Source organism: Cnephaeus nilssonii, assembly GCF_951640355.1.
Source record: "Cnephaeus nilssonii genome assembly, chromosome: 7".
NCBI classification, from domain to species: domain Eukaryota; kingdom Metazoa; phylum Chordata; class Mammalia; order Chiroptera; family Vespertilionidae; genus Cnephaeus; species Cnephaeus nilssonii.
Genome location: NC_137078.1, coordinates 68255422 through 68279053, shown reverse-complemented (window position 1 = coordinate 68279053; position 23632 = coordinate 68255422). Strand labels below are relative to the sequence as shown.

Genomic DNA, 23632 nt, shown 5'->3' with positions numbered 1-23632 from the left:
GTTCTTTGACTTCAAAACTCATGCTGTTTTTTTAATGACTCAGAACCATAGATTGATATCTCACAGCTACTGTTAGAAAAATAATCCTTTGTGTTTGTTTAGTAGTTGAGTTTTATGTGATGCAAGTCTACTTTCTAATTTGACCAACATAGTCAACACAATCTATATATATATAAAAGCCTAAGTGACCAGCCAACCAGCTGACAGTTCGACCAGCCAACTGGTAGCTATGACATGCACTGACCACCAGGGAGCCAACACTCAACTCAGAAGCTGCCGAGCTGTGGTGACTTGGCAGCTGAGGTTCTCAGGTGACGCACCTGGAACCAGAGAGGAGGTAGCCCAATTCCGGGGTGTGTCACCCGAGAACCACCCTCTTGCAATCTGAGACCCCTTGGGGGATGTCAGAGAGCTGATTTGGGCCCTAACCCTACAGGTCAGGCCAAGGGACCCCATTGGTGCATGAATCCATGCACCGGGCCTCTAGTATAATAATAATTACTATCAACAATTCTTATAAATCATATGAAAGTAATAACTAAATAGGTACCATTTACATTTATCATTTTGTAGAGTACTTACTAGGTGTCAGGTGTTGTGCTAACCACCACTGATGGTTGCATGAGCTTATGACCATCCAATACAGCAGATACAGTTTAATGGTTAAGGAAGCTTGAACTAGTGTCATGCTTTGGAATCTTGGCTCTCCTACCTATCACCTATTTGACTTTGGGCAATTACTTAATGTCTCTGCCTTAGCTCTTCAATGTAAAATGGGCCAAGTAATAATGCTTACATGGTGGTTTTGAAGATTGTTAAATTAGATAATCCTAAAGTGCTTAACACTTAGTTAATACTCTATAAATGATCATTGTTTCTGTTCTTCTGATGAGAAAATTGAGGATTAGAGAGATTATGGGGATTAGAGAGACTGCTCAGTCTCAAAAATAGTTGAGGGGTGGAGCTGGAATTAGAATGTAAGTCAGCCTAGTTCACAATTTCTCCTCTTAATCCTATACTCTATTGTCAACAAACATAAAGTACATTCACTAAATGTGTTTTTAAATATGAATCTTTTTTAGTGTGATAGGTTTCCCATTAATCAATCTATTACAGATTTTAGGAGCACTCAGTTTCCCCTACAGCCTCACTGACTCACACCTCTGCCTTTGCACAACTCTTCTCATCTGCCTGCAGTAGTTTCTCCCCCATTTGCCTAACCTATTTGTCATTCAGAATTCAATATGAGACATAACCTCCTGAAAGGTAGGGAGTCTATCTCTTTATATCCAAGGCCTGCCACCCATGTTTGCCCCAAATATTGTCGTACAGTGAATTGCAATCTTATCTTTTTTTATGCACAGTTACGAGCTCTTTTAGTGCAAAAATCATCATGTGTTATTCTTCTCTTTATCTCTAGTATATAACAGAGTGCCTAGCACATAGTGAATGTTCAATATATTTACTTATTGAATAAATGCATGGATGGATGAATAACAATAATTGTTCCAGAGAGTTCAAGCCAACATTTATAGAATATGTGATGAAATGGTTTTTCTTTATGTGAGACTATTGAGAAAATAAGTATTTTAAAGACCTGGTGAACATTAAGACCAAAGGCAAAGAGAACTTTAAATATATCTACCCACATACACCCATAAATCCCCTCCTTTTTTCATGCCCATTGGCAATCTTCTAAATATAGATTATAGTAATTTTGTTTCAAACAACTAATTTTCAGCATTTGACATGTTCATTAACCCCAGGTAGGGAAATTATTGTGGTGCATTAATTTTTCACCAGTGAAGACATTTGTCATCTGTGCAAGTATCATTAGTGCTTGCTACAAAGATGGAAATGACACACTGTCTCTGCTGATTGAAGAACACAGTGGAATTTTAAATAGTATCAGCTGGGCTCTCTAGACCATCCAATTCTATGCACTTTTTGGGCTCTCATTAGACAAGATTCATGTGATATCAGTAAGAACCTGATTTATGAAGAGAACAAGTATTGTACACCTCTTGGGAAATGAGGATATGAGTACAATATTTTGTTGTTATTTTGTTCTTACCTATCTGACTGTCATTTCTCTATCACCTTTGTTGGCTCTAACATGTCCTTGAAATTTGGTGTTTCCAAGGTTTGTCTTCAGTCCTCCACTCTTCTCATGTTGTACTCTTTTCCACTCTCATGGGTCACATACCATCTATATGCTAATGACTTTCATCTTCGTCTCCAGCCAGGCTCTCTCTCCTGAGCTCCAGACTCATATGCAGCTGCAAACTGTCTAGACAGATATACTGGAAACAGTCCCAGACAACTCAATTTCCACATGTCTAAAACTTTGCTTATTATCTTCCTCTATCTCCAGACCTGATTATCCTACAATGAATGTTGAAAGGACATTTTCTCTTGACTCATAATTTCACTTAAGGTGAGTCTATATGTATAGTAGGTACACCCACATTCTAAAGGAAATATGCCAGATACATAATTTTAGGATCTGCAAATGGTACTTGAATTGGTCTTGAGAACTTCATCTTATCTATTTCTAGACTATAGAAAGACCATATAAAGAGAAAATTGGAAATTCATAGTAGAGTCATTGAAGTAATAAATTGTTGGCCTAGGGAAGCATCCTAGGCAAGTGAGAGGTGTGTGTGTGTGTGTGTGTGTGTGTGTGTGTGTGTGTGTGTGTGTTGGGGGGTGTCCTAGAAGACCTCTGAGAGAGAGAGAGAGAAAGAGAGAGAGAGAGAGAGAGAGAGAGAGAGAGAGAGAGAGAGAGAGAATGGGAGTGCCTACACAAAGAGAATACTGTCTTCTCATTCCCTGGCCTGAAGCTTGCTGAGCTGCAGAAACTATTCAGCCCTCTTAGGCTGTCATGAGAGTGTGATATGAATTCTTTGGAGAGTTTTACATGTGAACCAGGGTTTGGAGACATATTGGAAACGTAGATGCTGATGCTTACTTCTTGCTAAGAATTATGAGTTTGGGAAGCCAGCTAGAGTAACTTAGGAAATTAGGAGACTAGAGAGGCAATGGGTCATCTGTAACTTCCATTAGTTTTATGGGGCTAGAAATCATGAATTTCTCATGGGCCAAATGTACTAGTATATATAATAGTGAAAGGTAGTCTAGCTTGAGCTTTCATAAGGTACTGATCCCAAGAAGATAGCTTGCTGGTGAGGATACTCTGGGAGTAAGAAGTTATGGGATGTGGCCTGGCCAGTGTGGCTCAGTGGTTGAGTGTTGACTTATGAACCAGGAGGTCATGGTTTGATTCCAGGTCAGAGCACATGCTCGGGTTGTGGATTGGGTCCCTGGTAGGGGCATGCAGGAGATAGTGGATCAATGATCTTCTCTCATCATTGATATTTCTAACTCTCTCTCCCTCTTTCTTCCTCTCTGAAACCAATAAAAATATATATATTAAAAAAAAAAGAATTTGTGGAATGTGGCCTATGTGGGTCAGAATTTGAGGGATATTATACATATTTAGCCAGGCATCCCATTACCAAATTCAACATGAAACCCACACCTGGGGTAGATACTCCAGAGGATCAGCATATACTAGTACGAACCTGCCACACACAGAGCTCTAATAGCGAGGTTACAACAGCACCATTCAGGTGAGATAGTTAGAACTTGGGATAGATTAGACATGAGAGATGTCAAAAGGGAAAAATCAAGGGTGACTATTGTTTTTTTCTCTTGAGCATCTGGGTGGATGGTAATGCCACTTGTAATATGGAGAAATGGAGAAGGAATGAGAGAGGCTAAGGTCAGCGGTAAACTTTAAACATCATCAACATAAATATGGTACTTAAAACTATGACAGTGGAAGAAATCAACTAAGGAAATGCAGAAGAGGAGTAAGTGATGGGTGTGTGCATATGTGTGAGGTGTATGGTGTGTGTGTAGGGGGCCTTAGTATTGTTATTCTTTCTCATAAAATGGTGAATGAGTATATCTTTTTTAAGAGGGTTATTTTGAGTTTAAATGATTGAGCACATTTGAAAGTGCCTTATAATCTAAAAAGCACTTTTTAAAAAGTGCTTCTTAATTCTGAGTTTGGCTCTCTGATGGAGGAGTGATAGATAAGGATAGAGTGCTATTCAGAGTTCAATTAGGAATGGTGGTGGCTCTCAAAGGGACCTTTTATATGAAGAGCTTTTTTAAAAAATTCCTTTATTGATTAAGGTGTTACATATGTGTCCTTATTCCTCCATTACTCCTCCTGGCCCCCTCCACTCATGCCCTCACCCCCCTGTTGTCTGTGTCCATTGGTTAGGCTTATATGCATGCTTTTTAAAAAAATCATTAAAGTAAATAAACATGTTCATTTTAGAATATATAAGAAAATCCACCAAGAAGGAGAAGAAACCACCATCTAAATACAACTGCAATAACGTATTAATTCATTTGCTCCCAGTATTTGTTCTACATTTTATTTTTTTATTTCTTTAAATGGCAATAAATATATACTTTTCAACAACTGAATCTATCAAACAGGCCCTGGTCAGGTTATGTATTTATTTTTTAATAGCTGTGTTCACACTGTATGTATTAATCATTGACATGTAATAGAGAGGTAGCTTTTACTCTGAATTGAAAGGTATCTACCGTACATCTTCAGAAATAGGTTGGTAGTTGGCCTCTTTTTTATTTGTGTGAATAGTCACCTATAGGCTACCTTTTAGTCATCTGCATGTCTGTTGTAATAAAACTGCAGCAGAGTCTGCTTTCCTCAGAATTATCATATGTTTAGAATATAAAATTAAATTCATCAACTTTCTCCATAATCATCATCATCATTTTCATCATTAGTAATTATAATAAACTAGGGGCCCGGTGCATGAAATTCGTACACTGGGGAGGGGTCCCTCAGCCTAGCCTGCCCCTTCTCACATACTGGGAGCCCTCAGGGGATGTCCTATGGATGGCTTAAGCCCGCTCTCCATTGGGAGCGGACCTAAGCCTCAGTCTGGCCTCCCTTTGCTTGAGGCAACCAGGCTGATCAGGGGAAGGCACCAGCCCCATCACCCCACTGCTGCAGCCACTGCCAGTCACCACAGCCACCAAGGGATTTTCATCAACACGGCCTCTAGTCCCTTCACCATGAAAAAATGACAACTTTCTTTAAGCATTTTCAAGATGTGTCTTTCATAGGATATGACATTTCTTTCTTTCTTTTTCTTTTTATCCTCACCTAAGGATATGTTTCCATTGATATTTTCCCCTTCCCTCTGATCCCAAGCTCAGCCCCTTCCCAATCCAAAAGCCTCTGCCCCAGGTTTAGGCTTGGGAAGGGGTCCCCCCCCCCCCCCGACCTCCAGTCGCAGGCTCGGCCCCTCCCCAAGCCTAAAGCCTCCACCCCAGGCTTTAGGCTTGGGAAGGGACTTCCCCCGGCACCTCTGATCGTAGGCTTGGCCCCTTCTTAAGCCTAAAGCCTCCGCCCCAGGCTTGGGAATGGGTTCCCCCCAGCACTTCCCCAAGCCTAAAGCCTCTGCCCCATGCCTGATCATAGGCTTGGCCCCTTCCCACACCTAAAGCCTAAAGCACCAGGCCAAAGCAACCCCCAGCTCCCTGCCATTGATTGCAGGGGGTCTGCTCCGGCACCAGGCTGAAAGCCTCCAGCGGACCCCAGCTCCCTGCCATCCGTCACAGGGGGTCCGCTCAGGGTGCCTATGTATGCAAATTAACCGCCATCTTGGTTGGGTTAATTTGCATACTTGCCCTGATTGGTTGGTGGGCGTGGTTTGGGCATAGCGAAGGTGCTGTCAATTTGCATATTACTCTTTTATTAGGTAGGATACTAGAGGCCCAGTCCACAAAACTCGTGCATGGGAGTGGTTCCAGCCCGGCCTGCACCCTCTCGCAATCCGGGACCCCTCCCTCAGGTGATGTGGGGCTGCTACTCATCTGTTGATCTTCTGACTCCAGTCCAGTTCCCTTTGCCTTCTAAAATGCTATCCAGTAGCCAAAATTATAGAAAGCTATTTAATCTAATCCAACCCATTCCATTCTAAAATATAAGTGTAATTTAACTTATATTTCTCAAAGCTGATTTGTGCCTAGAATTATAATAGACACTGATGGACCAAAGTATCCAATTCATGTCTGAGCCCTTAACATTTTTACTCACACATGGTGCTCACTGAAGGCCTGTTGAGATGAATACAGAATTAATAAAACAAGGCCTTGTCCTCAAGGAACATCTCCTCTTGTGATGAAGAAAGATATATTAGTATACAGAACTATAATATGGGGAATATTCTCAGAAATGCTAGAACTGTACAGATTGTACTAGGCTTTATAACCTGCCTTTTTTCACTTATCAATAGATCAATGAATACCTTTTATTTCAATATGTTGTTCTATAGCAACAATTTTCAAATGGTGTGCTGCAAGAATTTTTAAAACATGCAATAACTGACTACATAGTCAGGGGCATTGACCTCTTTTCCCTTAGATTGTCAAATTAAAAAATGACAACAGCCAACACAATAGCCATCCAGTGTCAGTGAATCAAAATTAGACCTATTTTTTATCATATTGGCAAAAATTTATATATTATTTGTTGTGCTGCAGAATTTTAGCAATTAGTTAATGCATGCAATAAGATGAAAAAGGTTGAAAATCACTGGTTTATATTATTTTTAAGAGCTCTGTAATTTTCCATTGTAAAGATGTTTCATAATTTGTATAAAAATTTTCTAATAGTCAGACATTTAAGTCCAGTTATAAGCAGTGAACACCCTTGTAACTAAATCTTTGTGCCAGTTCTTAATTATGTATAAGTACTAATTTTTAAAAATATTAAGGCCTAACCAAAGATCAAATGAACTGGTTTATGAAAAAATGACTCCTCGTCAGTAAAGGTATTCAAGCAGAGGCTAGTTATCAGTTTTGGAACACTGAGGTACTGATTGTGGTGGAGTGGATAATAAGGGGTGGAAAGATTGTGTAGAGAGAGGAGTCTGAAGAAATGGGCATGGACCTAGTGGATATGTAGAATTTGGAAAAGAAAAAAATGGGGCAAGTGTCCCAGTCAGAAGGAAGCCAACTGAATATAGTTCCGCACAATTGAGATGGACGAAGTAGCAAGATATGAGTCTGTACAGGTAAGTAAGACTTCCTCTGTGTGCCAAACACTCTAGCTTATCATTCACTACAACACTAAGTCTCCTGTTTACTGTGGAGGAGGCTCAGACTTGCAGTGGTTAGCTGCTGGCTCCGTGACCTGTCCCTTTCATTTTGTCAGCCTCAGTTATCCCATGAGGGTTATAATATCTGCCTTATTCGGTAGTTGAAAGAATAAACTCGCAGAGCCTGGCATATAAGAAACATTTAATAGAAGTTAAATATTCTGAATCTCATACCAGTATTTTCTTGATATATATACTGTTTCTCATAATTTGATTAGGACAACAGAGCACTTTCCAGGCCCCTCTCCAAACATACACGCTCTTAGGGTATAGCTTCTGGTATTTATTGCTCTAGTTCTCTCAGTTAGAGCCTGGGTCTGGGTTTAAGCTGCCATAGCTCATGTTTAAAGCAGAGACTAAGGGAATAGGGTCCTGACCAGCGACCATCAATGGCTTGCTATCAAGGAGCAATCTCAGTGTGAAGCTGTTGCCTATCAGCTGAGAGCAAGATGAGCACACAGGGTAAGCATCTGTAGGAGAGAACAGAGGCTGGAGGGAAAGAAACACCTGCTAGGTAACTAAGGGCACCCAGTCTCCTTTATAAGCCACTTTGCCTAGACCTAATGTTAACTCGTTTTGCCTCAAGTCACTTTATATGCCCCCTTTGCCCATTAGGACAAAGGTGACATCTCCTGGATTTTATAACTTTATTCTTGTGCTCAGGCATCTCAACATGGACATTTTCCCTGGTCAGCAGTCTCTACAACATTTCTTACCGAATATGCTATTCATCATTCCATGTCAAAGTTACTGATTATTTAGTAGAAGTTGAAAGTCTACTTGGCATATGGCTGTAGGTTAATCAGATGAAGTTCATTGTCAACTTTTGAGTTTAAAGGACTTGTTAGGAAGTAGTTATTCTCTTTAGGTAGCTGCCAGGTGTCAACAAAGCTCCATGACCTGCCTTTGTTTAGATGGAAATTACTCTTTCAAGGAAGGTATTTCCCACTTGGCCTGAATTCAGAACCACATCTCAACAAATGTTCAGGATCAACATACTTCTTTCCTGCCTGTCAGAATGAAAAACTAATACTGGGGCTCATCAATCCTGATGCTGCCTCCTTATTTTTTATAACCAAGGTCACTTTGTTCAGAATTTACATTTGCCATAGAAATTGAAATAACACCATAAAAAGAATTCTTGGCAATTGTTGATGTGCTGATAGTGTCTTATTTTTCAACATTTTGAGCTAGTGAGGAGGGAGTCTTTGAAAAATATAAAGTGATAGAAGAGCCATTTGCTTGTCTGCTCTAGGAAACACATCTACAAATCAGCCTAGCTGATCAGTCTGGAGGCATGCAGAGATGTCTGTGTCCATGGTGTATCAGAGTACCACTCAAGGCAGTAGTTAGGAAGCAGATTTTCTCCTCTTTAGGAAAGGATGCTGTGATGAGTGTAGGAGAAATTTAAGTGAAGCAATAGAAAAGTCTTAGTTTTATTCAATATAGTAATATAAAATGGGTTCCCTGCATCTCCTCCACCCTAATATTTGGAGGAGTACTATGGAAGAATCTTTGTGGTTGGCTCATAAAGTTTGTTCTCATGTCTTCTTATATAGAATCATAAAATGAGACTAAATTATTTTATATTTCCAATGATTTGGAGAAGTATACCTAGTATCTTAGTCTATTTGGGTTTCTATAAGCATAGACTGGTGGCTTAAACAAACAAGCAAAACATTTCTTTCAGTTCTGGAGGATGGGAAGCCCAAGATCAAGGTACTGGCAGATTTGGTCACTTCCTAGTCCATAAACTGCTGTCCTCTTGCTCTGTCACACATAGTGGAAAGAGTGAGAGTATTTTGGGGTCTCTTTTATCAGGGCACTAATCCCATTCATGAGGGCTCCACCCTTATGACCTCATCACCTCCCAACAGCACCTCCTCCTACTATCACATTGGGAGTTAGGATTTCAACATGGAAATTTTGGGAGACACAAACATTCATTCCACAACACCCAGAGAGACGTGTTCTTAAGTTACCCTATTTCTTCATTGTAAGAGAACTTTACCCTCAGAAAGGTGACTTCTTGAGGGGAGTAGTGCTCAGGAGAACTGTCTCTAGAATTAAACTCTCTGGTCAGTATTGGAAAAGGGAAGCAGTAAAAAATTGATATCTGCTTCATCTTAAAAATGACATGCTTTATGCTCATTAGTCCTTTGCTCTCTGAGGAGGTGAACTTTTCATAGAGTACTGAATTATAATGAGGAGGACATCCTGTAAAAATCTGTGGAATGTGTGTTCCAAGCAAAGGGAACAGATAATATAAAATCTGATGTGTTTGAAAATAGCAAGAAGTTTATTATGCTAGAGTGAATTGATTGATTCAGAGAAACAAATATGAAATCAGAGAGATAGGTAGGGGTCAGGATATGTAGCGCTCTGTAGGCCATTCTAAGGAGTTTAACTTTTAGTTTGTGATGGATGGGAAGCCAATGAGCAAGGGAATAGCATGATATGATACCCTTTTTAATTGAGAGCAGGGAAGCACATACAGAATTAGGGAGAGCAGTTCAGCTCCTGCATTAGTCCAGATGAGAGATGATGGTAGCTTGGATTAGATTTGTGTGAGTGGAGATGGAAAGATGTTAGACAAAGTCAGAACTTGCTAATGGAGTAAATGTAATGGGTGGGCAAAGAGCAATCAAAGGTGATGCCTTGGTTTTGGCCTTAGTTAGCATCTTGACAAATGGTGGTTCCATTACTAATACTTATAACACTGGAGAATAGAGGTGGGAGTTGGAAAGCATGAGTTCAATTTTATACATGACAAATGGGGATACCTGTTAGACATCCAAGTTAAAATGTCAAGTAAGTAGTTGGAGAAAGTATCTGGAGTTCAGAGGGAAAGTTATAGTTTAAAGTATATGTTAGGGAGTCATTAGCATAGAGATGATATTTAAAGAAAATCGATGAGATCACCTAGGGAGCAAGTGTGGATTAAGAAGAAGAGTAGATGAGAGAAGAACCCTAGGTGGTTTTCAGCATTAGGTGTTCTCCACACACAAAGAGAATGGAGTAACCAACAAATATAACTAAGAAACAGTGACCATGAGCTGGAAGGAAAGCTAGAAAGTATAACAATGTGAAGCCAAGTGAAAAAAGCTTTTAAGAAAGGCAGGGATGACTGACTATATCAAATTCTCTTTAAAGGTTAAAATGAGAACTGATCATTGATCACTGGCTCTCTTTCCCATCCACCCTCTCCCAGGTATAGTCCTCCTTGTACTGGGAACCATGTATGGCACAGACTGAGTAATAACTATATGTTTATTAATCACAGTCCTTGTAAGTCATTGTAATTATCCATTCATTGCCTTCTTCCCTCTCTTTGTGGAAGTCACTCCCAGTTTAAGGAATGGGCCATATTTAACAAGTTTATTGAAATAGGGTCATATTTAATGAGTGTATTCTTATGTGGGAATCCACAAAAGCCTGGTTGATGAATTGCCCTAATATTCCAGAGCTGGAAGGACTCTTAGAGATCACATACTTCTATGCCCTCATTTTATTGATGAAGAAACTGAGACTGAGAAAGGGAAAGTGAATTGCTTAAGTTAAACAGCAATTTAACTTTAGAGCTGGGACTAGAACTCAGACCTCATGGGACAGTTGGGTTTTCCTTTGTGCTACACCCTTGGGCCAGTTTTCCATCACGTAAGATTAATTCCTCTGGGTCTTGAATGCTTTTTCATCTTTAATATATCATGATTAAAGGGAAAACATTCTATAAAGGAACAATATTGAAGTAGTTTGAGTGCAAGCCACTTAGAAATGGAACATAGTCACCTGGCTGAGGGCTAGAGAATGAGGTTGGGAAAGGAGCATCACTGGACTCTGAGGGCAGAGGTATCCTGATAGAGGAAAGACCAGCCTGGCCTGGGTTTAAATCCCACCTCCATCTACTACTACTGTGTGACCTCTCATCAGTTTCTTAATTTTCCTGAGCCTCATCTATAAAATAGGGACACTATATAGGTCCTATTGGTAAGTTATGAGTATTGGCAAAAACACATCTAAAGTGCTCAGCTTTCACTTGAGGTGTCCTAGGCACTCAATACATAATAGCTCGTTTTTGTAATAGCTCTTTATTATTAGGTTAACTTCATTTTTCTTCTGTTCCTGCTGCTATGGGTGCCACTGGCAGCAGCCCCAGATCAAGCCACTGTCTCCAGAGAATGGTTGCTCCTGCCTCTGGCCACTTCTGCCAGACCTGTGGCTTCCAGACCTCTGTCTGCTGTGCCTCCTGGCAGACTGGAAAGGAGGCCTTGAAACTGCCTGGGGCTAATAGTCTCTGCTTCAGGACAAGTAGTCACCCAGGGGCAGCCACTGCTGAGGCTGTTGCTCTTTTTTCCTAAGGCTCATTCTACTGCTTCCTTTCTGCAAAGAAAATGCTTCGATTCTTATGGACAAATATTTCAAGAGAGAAAAGGCTTCATTCACACTACCAGTTTGATGAGGTATCTTCAGCATACCAGGCAATGTGTTAGTCCTCATACTCAGGGAGTTTGGTTTAGAAAGGCAGACAGACCTGGAAACAAATAACTTTCCCAACTGAGTGAACTGACCACTCAGCAGAGGTGCAGGCAACTTGCTGTGGGATGTAGAATAGGGAAGACAAGACTTTCCTGGAATGGATGTGATTTAAACTGGATCTTAAAGGATAAGATCCTTTAATAGGGATGAATAATTAGGGAAACTACATTTCATGAACAGCTATGCAGTCAACAAGTACAGGGGACATTTAGGGGAAAGAAATTTAGGGATTGAAAAAAGAACACAGGGGAGACAAGCCTTTTATTGGAGAAACTCAAATGCTCTGCTTAAGAATTTGGGCATGATTCATGACGTAGAATATGAAAAGATATAGGATACTCTAGAGGCTATCAGGTTTAAACAGTTCACATTAAAGAAGAGAGGACTGAAGCTTAGAGAGAAGTAATCACATGGCTAGAATCACATACCAAGTTAGAGGCAGAAACTTGGAACGGTACCAAAGTTTACTGACTCTCAGGCCCATGTCCTGTCTATCCATGACACAACTTTTGTGTATAAGAGGGAACAATTGTAGATGGTATTAAAAGGCAGCAAAGGCCTGAGACCTTTCCTCACTAGGGCTCAACTGAGATTTAGAGGATTTGGATGAGGAAAGAGACCAAGACCTTGCTGATCTAATGCCACTTTAAATAATTGGGATATACTTTTCTATAAATAAGCTTTAGAATAATCAGCTTAATTATTACATAAAATTATATCCAAGATTTTGTTTTTATATATTAGTACATTTCCTATATTTTTATTTTCTATTATGAATATAAAACCTAGAATTTACACAATGAAATTAAGCTAGTAAGTGATTCTTCCTTGGAAGGCATCTTCTGGAGCTGAAAAGATGAGGATCAAATCTCTGGTGAAGCCAAAGTTGCCAGACCCTGGGTTCTAAGTTGACTTAGGTTATTGTCCTAAGCCATTGCCCACCTCACTCAGTTTTCCATTATAAAATTCAGGTGTTTGTGATATTTTTAGTGGTCCTGAACCAAATGACAGTCAAAGAGACAGACAGATACCCAACAAAAACAATTGCTTCACCCTTTTCAATAAATTCAATTAAACAAACATTTATTTTAAAAAAAAGCAACATACAAACTTTATTTAACAAAAGTAACAGGTAATGTCAAACAGGCACTTGTATTAAGAGAAAAAAATAACCAGAAGAAATTTTATCTTAAACACCTTACAGTAACCTATTTGTAGTTGCATTTAACTGAGCTCTGTTGCTGTGAAGAATACATCTCATGCACAGGTATGGATGAATGATTTGTACATTTTTCAAGTGTTCACTGAATACTACCTTATATACACACTAGAGGCCCAGTGCATGGATTCGTGCACCGGTGGGGTCCCTCGGTCTGGCCTGCGGGGATCAGTAGACCTCCGCACCACTGCAGCCTGGCCTTACCCTCCAGCTTGTCGGGCTCCAGCCCACTGTCCTCTTGATCCTGAACAGCACAAAGTAGTGCAGGAAGCATCAGGTGGCCGGGAAGGAGCCCGAGCCTAGGCTGGGCGCCGCTGCAGCTGCGTTCGCCAGCCATGAGCCTGGAGTCTGGCGCCTGTCTGTCAACTGAGTGGCACTCCCTCTGTGGGAGTGCACTAACCACTAGGGGGCAGCTCCTGCATTGAGCGTCTGCCCCCTGATGGTCAGTGCATGTCAGAGCTGTTGTCCAGTTGTCTGGTGACTTAGGCTTTTATATAAATAGATATACATTAAATTTGAAAAATATTTCATTGACAATCCCCAGATATCTTCATTTTTGTTGATCTTTTGGAAGAGGTCATCTAAAGAGAAGAATATGTGGTTCTGGCTTGTGAATCATGTAATGAACCCAGCCAAGACTCTGTTGGACACCAAGTCTCCTCCACTCCTCTTCTGACATCAGATGGGTTTTGGGTACTTGTTTGGAAAGTTCATGGAGTCAAAAGACCCATGACATACAGGTACTCGTAATGCTCCTCAAAGTATTTGTCTGAGAAGTATTTGCTTGTGCACCATCCTGCCAGCAGAGGATCTGCGTGGAGGGCAGCTGGGGTGGGAGGAGCAGGCGCAGCAAACCAACTGTCCACATCTGGCTGAAGAAATGACTCCATTCTTTATCAACAAGTACTCATTGAAGAACTGCTATGCACCAAGCATTATGACATATACTGGGAATACATCACTAAATACAAACAAGCATGATTCCTGTTGGTATTAGTTTGTTAAGGCTTCCATAACAAACTATCACACATTGGATGTCTTAAACAACTGACAAACTGGAAGCTAAAAGTCTGACACCAAGGTGTAGACAGCATTGATTTCTTCTGATGCTTTTTTCCTTGGTTTACAAGTGACCATCTTCTCTCTGTCTATACATGGCCTTTCCTCTGTGCATATTCATGTCTGTGTCCTAATCTTCTCTTCTTATGAGGATATCAGTGATAATGGATTCAGGCTCAAACATTTGACCTAATTTTTTTAAATGTAGTTTATATTGTTGGTAGTATTACAGATATCTCCCATTTTCCTCCCCTCTCTCCCCTTCTCCCAGCCCCTACCCACCCCCAGTTCTTCACTATTCAATTGCCCATGTCCATGGGCTATATATATAAGTGTATACGTTCTTTGGTTTATCTCTTCTTGTGCCCCTAACCCCATATCAATGTATGTAGGTCTGTTCCATGCCTCTCTACTTTGGGTCTTATTTTGTTGGTCAATTCATTTTGTTCATTAGATTCCACAGATAAGTGAGATCATGGAATATTTGTCTTTCTCAGTTTGGCTTATTTCACTTAGCATAATATTTCCCTAGTCCATCCATGCTGTCCCAAAGGGTAAGAGATCCCTCTTTTTTTCATGTGCATAGTATTTTATCCTAAGTATTTCTTTAAAACCCTATTTCCAAATGCAGCCGTATTCTGAGGTACTAGGGCTTAGAACTTCAACATATGAATTTGTGTGTGTGGGGAGTGGGGGGACACAATTCAGCTCATAACACTGTCTTTAATGAACTCAGTCTAGAGGGGACACAAAAATTCATCCAAGCATTATATAAATAAATTTAGAACTATGAACTATTAAGGTGTTATAAAGGAGATATATATGGTATCATAAAAATATGTAAGGAGGCATGTCATGTTTCAAAGGGAGGAAGGTGCTGCAGGGAAGGCACTTGAGAAGGTTAACATATAAGCTGAGGTCTCAAGCATAGGTAAGAGTGAAGGGGTAAAAACAGTGGAGAACTGCTTGTCAGAAGTCCCATAATTCACTATTTTCTGTGTACTGAACCCTGAATGGATTCTGAATGTAGCAATGGATCTCATGGTCTGGTAGGAGACAGATACAAAACAAATTTCAGCAGAGTTCAGAGTTACGGAGGCTAATATTATATGCCACAGTTCTACATTTATGGGAATATAGGAATGGGAGGCATTTAACTCTGCTGGGGGCAAGAGGTCAAAACAGTTTCACAGGAGCTGAAGTGTTAAACCACTCAGATCCTGCTGCTTATTTGGAAAATCCAAATAAATGAAACATATCAAGAAAGCATTGAGATCATTCCTTCAAAATACTTTGGATCTAGAGGTAGCATGGAGTCAAAAGACCCGAGTTTTAGTCCCAGCTCCTCCCATTTTACTGTGTCACCCAGAGATAATGGTATGTATCTCACCTACCTCATGTGTTGGTATGAATCAAACACGGACCCAAGAAAGCAGAAAAAGAGAACTGGTTAAAGGAGAGATGGGATGGATTGGCTGAGGTCAACAATCCCTTGCATTCCTGATCTGAAGGATTTCCAAACTAAATGTGGAGATAGACTGAAGATACCCAAAGAGTCAGGCTGATGTAATGGTTAACTAAATTGCATAGAGGTCACATAGAAGGATGGGCTAAGTGACATGAATGATACAAATGTCAGTGTTCTTAACCAATTCTTGCTGATACATTTTAGTGCAAAATTACAAAGCATCCATGGCCAAGATGGAAAGCAATATCTAGATCAGTGATGGCGAACCTATGACACGCGTGTCAGCACTGACATGCGTAGCCATTTCTGATGACACGCGGCTGCTGAGGTGGCCGCATGCCGAGGATGAAACATTTGCTGCTCCTGAGGATGAAACATTTGCAAAATAATGTTTTTTCCTCAAAGTGACACACTACCCCAGTTATGCTCAGTTTTTTGGCGAAGTTTGACATACCAAGCTCAAAAGGTTTCCCATCACTGATCTTGATGCTGCTGTTTTCTAAGTGCTTTTTTAAAATATAGAGAGTCAGAATAAATGAGTTTGGCCTTCATTCAGTTGCACACTATATTGCCTATATTGTAATCTTAGCAACACCTCCTACATCTCTCTCAGCTATTGGACATTGCTAGATGCCAGGCACTGCCATAGGCATGACAAATGCATCATCTTAAACAATTCTACATGATATATGTGTATTATTCCCATATTACATATGAAGAAACTGAGCCTTAGAGAAGTTATGTATCTTTTTGAAGTTAATAAATTAAGTCAGTAAATATCAGATCTATGAACTGAGCTCAGAACTGAAACGCCAAAGCTCAGCCTTACTGGAGGAAAGCAGGCAAAGGAAGTTGGAGTAGCAGATCTTCAAATTTCTTTCTATCTAGAGAACTACTGTGAGTGACTTTGAGCCTTAATGAAAAACAATTTCAAGCCTGTCAGTAAGGATAGATGGGCTATGATCTTTACTGCCTTAGGGACGTTGCCCTTGCTATACTTCTACCCAGAAAACTCTTCTCCTGCAAGCAAGGCTCCTTGTTGTTATCCTGGTTTCAGCTTAAATATTACATCCTCAATGAAGTCTTTCCTGACCACTCAACTTAAGTAACTACCCAGTCACTCCATTTTATTGCATTATCTTGTTTTAGTTTTTTGATTAGCACTTGTTATTGTTATATTTTCTTGAATACATATTTGATTTTTGTTTTATTTCCCCCTCACTTGAATATAAGCTTCACGAAGACAGTATCTTGTTTGTCTTCATCAAATTGTATTCTCAAAACCTAGGAGTACATGGCACCTGGTAGATACTCAATAAATAGTTGTTTAATTAGTGCATGAACTAATTCCCTTATGCAATAGATACTGGAACTGCAGCCCAGAGAGGAGATTGGACTTATTCAAGGTCAAGGAATGCAGACAGACTGGGTTAGTGGACAGAGCATTAGCTTAGTTTCTAGTCCTCTAATTTGCTATGTGACTTTAAATCAGTTCTGTGTTCTCTAATCTATACTAATAAAAGCCTAGGTGGCCCTACAAGATGGCCGCCACAAGATAGTGAGGCCTGGGGGTCCCGCAGCTCCGTGCGGCATGGAGGAGATGGGTCCTGGTGGAGGAGGCGAGTCACGGCAGGGGAGGGCAGTTGTGGGCGATCAGGCCGGTAGGGGAGGGCAGTTGGGATGATTGGGCCAGCAGGGGAGGGCAGTTAGGGGCCATCAGACTGGCGGGGGAGGGCAGTTGGGGACAATCAGGCTGGCAGGGAAGGACAGTTGGGGCGATCAGGCCAGCACGGGGTGGGGGGCAGTTGTGGGCAATCAGGCTGGCAGGGAGGGCAGTTGGGGGCAATCAGGCTGGCAGGGAAGGACAGTTGGGGCGATCAGGCCAGCACGGGGTGGGGGGCAGTTGTGGGCAATCAGGCTGTCAGGGAAGGACAGTTAGGGTGATCAGGCCAGCAAGGGGGGGCAGTTGTGGGCAATCAGGATGGCAGGGGAGGGCAGTTGGGGGCAATCAAGCTGGCAGGGGAGGGCAATTGGGGGCCATCAGGCCATCAGGGGAACAGTTAGGCATTAATCAGGCTGGCAGGGGAGCAGTTAGGGGCAATCAGGCTGACAGGCAGAAGCGGTTAGGGACAATCAGGTAGGCAGGCAGGCGAGCAGTTAGGAGCCAGCATTCCCAGATTGTTAGAGCGACCCCTACGGGATCGGGCCTAAATAAGCAGTTGGATGTCCCCTGAGGGGTCCCAGATTGGAGAAAGTGCAGGCCGGGCTGAGGGACACCCCTCCCCTGTGCACAAATTTCGTGCACCAGGCCACTAGTAAAGATAAAATATTAATGACAAATAATTTTTGAATGCCTTCTACATGCATTATGCTGCTTTATCTATATTTTAAATAATCCTCCCCAAATCTTTGAGTTAACTTTTAGTAAGTCTGCATAAATGATGTTAGCCCCAAATTCCAGTAGCTAACACAATAAAGGTTTATTTCTCACAAACATCACAGATTGGCCTGAGTCAGAAAGTAACAATGAGTGGTTCTCTTTCAAGTGACAACTCAGAGATTCAGGATTTCTCAGTTTTAGTTGCTGTCCTTCTCGGCCCATTACCTTCAAGGTTACTGTAGAAGGGGAAAAGAAAGCACAGATGATTATATATAAGATATTATGTATAAGACTGGAAGTGGCATAAATTATTTTCATCCATACTCCTTTGGATAGTACCTGTCGCTAGGAACAACCTAGCTGCAAGGTATACTGTAGTCTTTCATAGAAAGATACAATGGTGTTGGTCAACATCTAGCTAATATCTGCCATAGTATTGTCTTGTCATTTTAAAGATGAAAAAAAGTTTTCTTTGGTGGCTTGCCTGAGATTTATAGTAAGTGAGGGAATGAAGATACAGGACCAAGGATTCATGCCAGACTTTTGCCAGTAATAGTGCCCTTTGCTCTGTACCTGTATAGATCACTGGTTGTCAAGGTTGTTCTGCTAGAGAATTCATTTTATAATAGGAATCTTATAGAGAATTCCAGCATGTAAAAGAAATCATCAGAAGTTTTGAAGCATAGTAAACCCTAAAATGATTGTCTGGGAACCTTCTAAGGCCCTCAGGAGTCCAGTGTGGAAACCTTGGTCCAAGTGGTTTTGATGGGCTTCTTCTAGCTCTGACTCACAAATTTCATCTCTTGGTTTCTTCATATTATTAATATGAGGCATAAGCTTGCAAGGATGACTACATCTCAGAACTGGGTGCTTGTCATCAAAGATTTCTGCCTCAGGACCCAGAAATAAGCTGTGGATTTACAGCTGAAATTCTGGCACTGCGTGTGCTGAGCATTAAGAACCTTTCCCCACTACCCACCATCCATGCAAAAAGTTATCTAATTGTACAAGGCACTCTTGGAAACTTTCCCAGGGGAATAATAGATAAAGTAACCAAGAACTTTTTAATTTTGCAAAGTGCACTCTTCCTTATAATTTACTTAATATAGAAATTTAATGTTCTGCGGTTTACTGAACAAATAACATTGGAAGTACTTTAGAGTTAGCTTGGGAGCTTGCCTTTGGTTGCCAGTTTGACTTTTATCATTTGATTATCCATATAAAGGCCAGAAGTAACAATATACTCTACCTTAAGTGGTTCAGAGGGGTTATCTCTCGACCATTACCAATTCTAAATACAAGATTTAAATTCAGGGAGAAAATCATACAAGAGAAATTGGCTGAATTTGCTCAAGTAGTCCCTTGAGTAAGATGCTTGATTCTCTGGAGCTGGATTATGGTGATTACACTTTTCCAGAAAGTTCCTAACCTTGGGGGCTGACTAGTTCTGTGGCATCGTATTCCTTCAGAAAATATATACTGAGGACCAATATGTGCCAGTCACTATGATGCTGCCAGAGGTGTTCAGACTGGCTCAGAGCCCTGATGCCTGCCCTTTGGTCACATTTTTTCCTTCTCCTGTATCTCTCCACTCCTCTTAGCCTTTTAAAGACAATAAGATAAGCCTCTTAGTTTTCATTGCAGAAATTTGGTCACCATTTTACTTGAGTAGCTAAACTTCAATAATTCAGGCAATTTAACTGATTCAGATTGAACGCCACACAGATAATTAACTTGTTCCTCTTCCTTTCCTTCACCTATAGGAGCTTGATGGATCATTAATGACACCATTAGAGAGAGAGTGAGCCCAGTGCATTATTGGTTCTTGATAAATGTTAAATAATTGTTAAACTAGGACCCAGTGGAGATTGGCACGTTGCAGCAGAAGCAGATGCTCACAAAGTGTGCCTTTGCTGATAATCAGATTTTGCAATTCAGAAAGGGCACAGACTTTGCCCCATTTCTCATCATTGAAATCCACATGCGTTTGTAGGGAAAAGTCCAATGAATAATCCAGGTCTTCTAACTACATAGAAGCCTATGCAGTGGGGAAAGTGTTAAACATCATAGATGCTGCCATGAGGGATTCACCTTCCCTCCTGTTTGAGGAGCTGTAGCCACCTAGATGAACAGGTGTGGGCCACCTAAATGAGCAGGTGCAGGAAATAAGAAATAAGGCTGTCATGACCAGCAGATTACTGGGCACAAAAGTGTTTTTGCATAATATGTCTGAGTCCTGCCCCAAAGTGCTCCAAAAGCCAAATCTCCATCTGTTAATTGAAAATCCTATCTGCCAGTATGAGGGCTGGCTTTGCCAAGCATGGATTGTGTGGTGTTAATGGCTTTGGGCAAAGCCTTGTGCTGCTTGCTGGCAAGAAGAATTCTGTTTGATTCTGAAGAGTCCAAAATTTATATTTTAAAACATATTTTATTTGACAGCCAGAATCTAATGAATCTGACTTCATCTGTCTGTCTGCTAATCTCTGCATATCAAACTTACAGTAAAATAGCTTCTCACTGTTTATAAAGCACTATGCCTATCAACTTCCTCATTTGATCCTATGACAACTAAGGGCAGAAGGGAACCTAATATTGTAGGTCAAGCATGTCAAACTTATGGCCCTCAGGCCACATGCGGACCAAAACGAATACTCATTAACGATTACTCATTTATTTCAGCCCTTTGTATTCAGCATGTCTCTATCGAAACAAACCTACCTTTTTATAAAAATTGAAGCTTTTATTTTTTTGCGGCCCACATAAACTTAAACCTTGTTTATTTGGCCTGTGTTAGCCTTTGAGTTTGGCATGCTTGTTGTAGCTGCTTTGTTTACATGCTGACTCATTTAATCTCTGAAGTCTTGCAAGGTAGGATTTTTAAATCCTCATTTTACAGATGGAGATCCAAGGCAATGGAAAAGCAACGCTTGTGCTCAATGTCTGCTTGAGCTGAGTAGGAAAAGCTAGAGGGATCAATATTTTCTTTAATTAACCTTTATTGTTGAGATTATTACAGATGTCCCCCCTTTTTTTTGCTCCCATAGCTCTAGAGGGACCAATATTAATATTGGGTCCAAGTGTATCATCATCTCATGATTGAGGACTCTATCTTCTGAGCACCTACTGTATACAGGCATTTATTTCTACATGTTAATGAGTCTCTAAAACCCCCTTGTGAGGCAGGTACTATTATCCCTATTTTATACATTTGGTCATTCAGTGGGCAGTTATTGAGCACCTGCTATGTGCTGGGCACTGTTTCAGGCACTGGATATACACCTTTGAATAAGACAAGCATTGTTCCTCCTCTCATAATCCTACATTCTAATGGGAGGAGACAAACAAATATATATATGCTATGGTCTATAAAGTACAAAGAGACTTAAGTTCTACTTTAGATTGGATGATTATAAAAGGGTGGGGCATGAACCTGGTGGTGGGGGGCAAGGGAAAGAAGGGAGGAGACATCTGTAATACTCTCAACAATAAATATTACAAATAAGTAAAAAATAATTAAGGTGAAATACTTAAATTAAGGCCCAAATGTCAAGGAAGATACAGTCTTAGAAAGAACTGAGGGATTATTGTTGCAAGCAAAGAGAACTTCATTAGGGAAATAAGCTTTATGCTTTTCAGAAAAAATAACATGTAAAAAGTGGTGAGATAGTAGTGAATGATGGAAAGAAAGGTCTGAAATGAGGTTGGAAAGTTAGGAAAAGACCAGATCTCATAGGCCTTTGTAGCCCAAGGCAAGAAGTTCAGGTTTTATTTTACATGTCATAGGAAGCCATGAGAGAGTTTAAAGCATGGGAATAATAGGATTTACTTACATTTATTTTAAAAAAAACAAACACCTTGGCTGGTATATGGAGAATGGATTATATCCAGAAATGATTGAAAGACCAGTTAGAAGATTTCAGTGGTCCAGATGAGAGACAAGCATGGTAGTAGCAGAGATAGAGAGAAGTAAACATATTTGGATATATTTGAGGTTATATATGACTTTCTTAGGTGTGGTTTGAATGAAAAAGAGGAATCCAAGTCTCTTTTGGATGTGAGCAACTGACTGAATGAAAGTATTGTTTACTGAAATGGGGAAGGCTGGCAGTGGAGCTGATTTGGGAAGTGAAATGTCAAAGGTTTTGGCCACACTAAGTTGGAGATGCCTATTAGATAATAAAGTGTATATGTCAAGCAGGCAGTTGAATACATGTCTGGAAATCAGATGCTACTAGTATATATATTCAGAGATCAAATGGCTTGCCAAATATTACACAAAAATTGGTGGAGCTGGTTTATTTGACAAAAGCTCAAATCCTTCCCTAGTCCCAAACTGGAATTGACTATCAGTTGCACATAAAATTTAGCTCAGCAACAAAATCAGCATGTGGTAGGAATTTTCTTTTGCCATCGTTCACTAACATCCCCTGGATCCCTCGCTGTGGCTGGAAGTAGAGTTATTTTAACACTTTCTCCGCCTGCCAGGCTTCCTATATTGTCAAGGAGCTACTAGGGAAGCAAGGAGGATCTAGGAAACTGCATTTTAGAAGAGTGCCCCTGGTACTTTTGATGCATTTGGCCCTCTACCATACTTCAAGGAACTCTGAACTAGATTATGAATGTTTTGAGCATGGAAATGGTGTCCGATTTATCTCATTTCTCTATGAGGAAGAATTCAACAATATGCTGAGGAAAGTGTGAATTAATGAAATGAATGAATGAATTTAGTTATATTTCGGGGTCAAAGACTTATCTCTCTATTTGAAAAGAGCTTCTTGACCAAGTTACTAGTCTCTGGTGTTAATGTTTCTCCCCTCTGCTTGGATTTATTACACTCCATGGGGTGACTTTTCCTACTGTTTGTATACCAAACTCAGCTTTAGGAGAGAAAAAGATTTGCTACCATTATAAATATATTTTTATTGATTTCAGAGAGGAAGGGAGAGGGAGAGAGATATAGAAACATCAATGATGAGAGAGAATCACTGATTGGCTGCCTCCTGCACATCCCCTACTGGGGATCTAGCCTGAAACCTGGGCATGTGCCCTTTACTGGAATCAAACCCGGGGCCAACACTCTATTTACTGAGCCAAACGAGCTAGGGCTGCTGTCAATTTAAATATCCAGCCACCATCCTATTTGCATGTTTGACACTGACAGTTGAGAAGGCTGCTGAGTAGAAGGGCACAAGGCTAGAGATGAGCTAATGGAACCTCTTCAGATCTGCCCTCCTTTTGCTAAGTGAGCTACAGCCCTAGGGTGTAATCTTTGGGGGAAAAACATGTCAGCCTCTTTCCAGAGCCTCTTAGCTACAGTCACTGAAACTTTGACCTATGGACTTAATACCTCCACTGCTTCTCAGTCCTTGAGCCAATCCTGGTCATGCCAAGAGGTCTATCATCTAACTCAACCCACTAACACAAAGGTGGCTCTGAAATATCTCATTGCCGTAAATGTGGTATCTAGTGTGCCTGCTTTTTTTTTTTTTTTTTTTTTTTTTATCAGTTTCTCTGCCTAATCCTCACTCCTCTTCCTAGTTGAAGGGCCAATATGTTTGGGCCTGAAATGACTAGCTGAGGAGCCCTTTTGGCCTTTTATACATTGCTACATCATGAAAGGAAGAATTCCATTCAACTTTCTTAGTTTAATTTCTAAACTTTTCTAATTTCTCTTCCAAAATACTACTTTGTATTTGTAAAAACATTCAGCAGTGTCTTACATCCTGAAAGGGGAAGCCAAAATACCTTTCATGTTCTTA

General features: G+C 40.6%; 1 protein-coding gene and 1 pseudogene across 2 annotated transcripts in view; one reads left to right on the top strand and one right to left on the bottom strand.

Moving 5' to 3' along the window:
- AGBL4 (AGBL carboxypeptidase 4) overlaps positions 1-23632 on the top strand; it is a gene marked incomplete at both ends in the record, with an annotated part of 953795 nt that overhangs the window by 297290 nt on the left and 632873 nt on the right. The window lies entirely within an intron of this gene.
- On the bottom strand, positions 13517-13761 carry LOC307103746 (cyclin-dependent kinases regulatory subunit 2-like; annotated as a pseudogene). The gene has a single exon. The product of its transcript is annotated as a cyclin-dependent kinases regulatory subunit 2-like (transcript).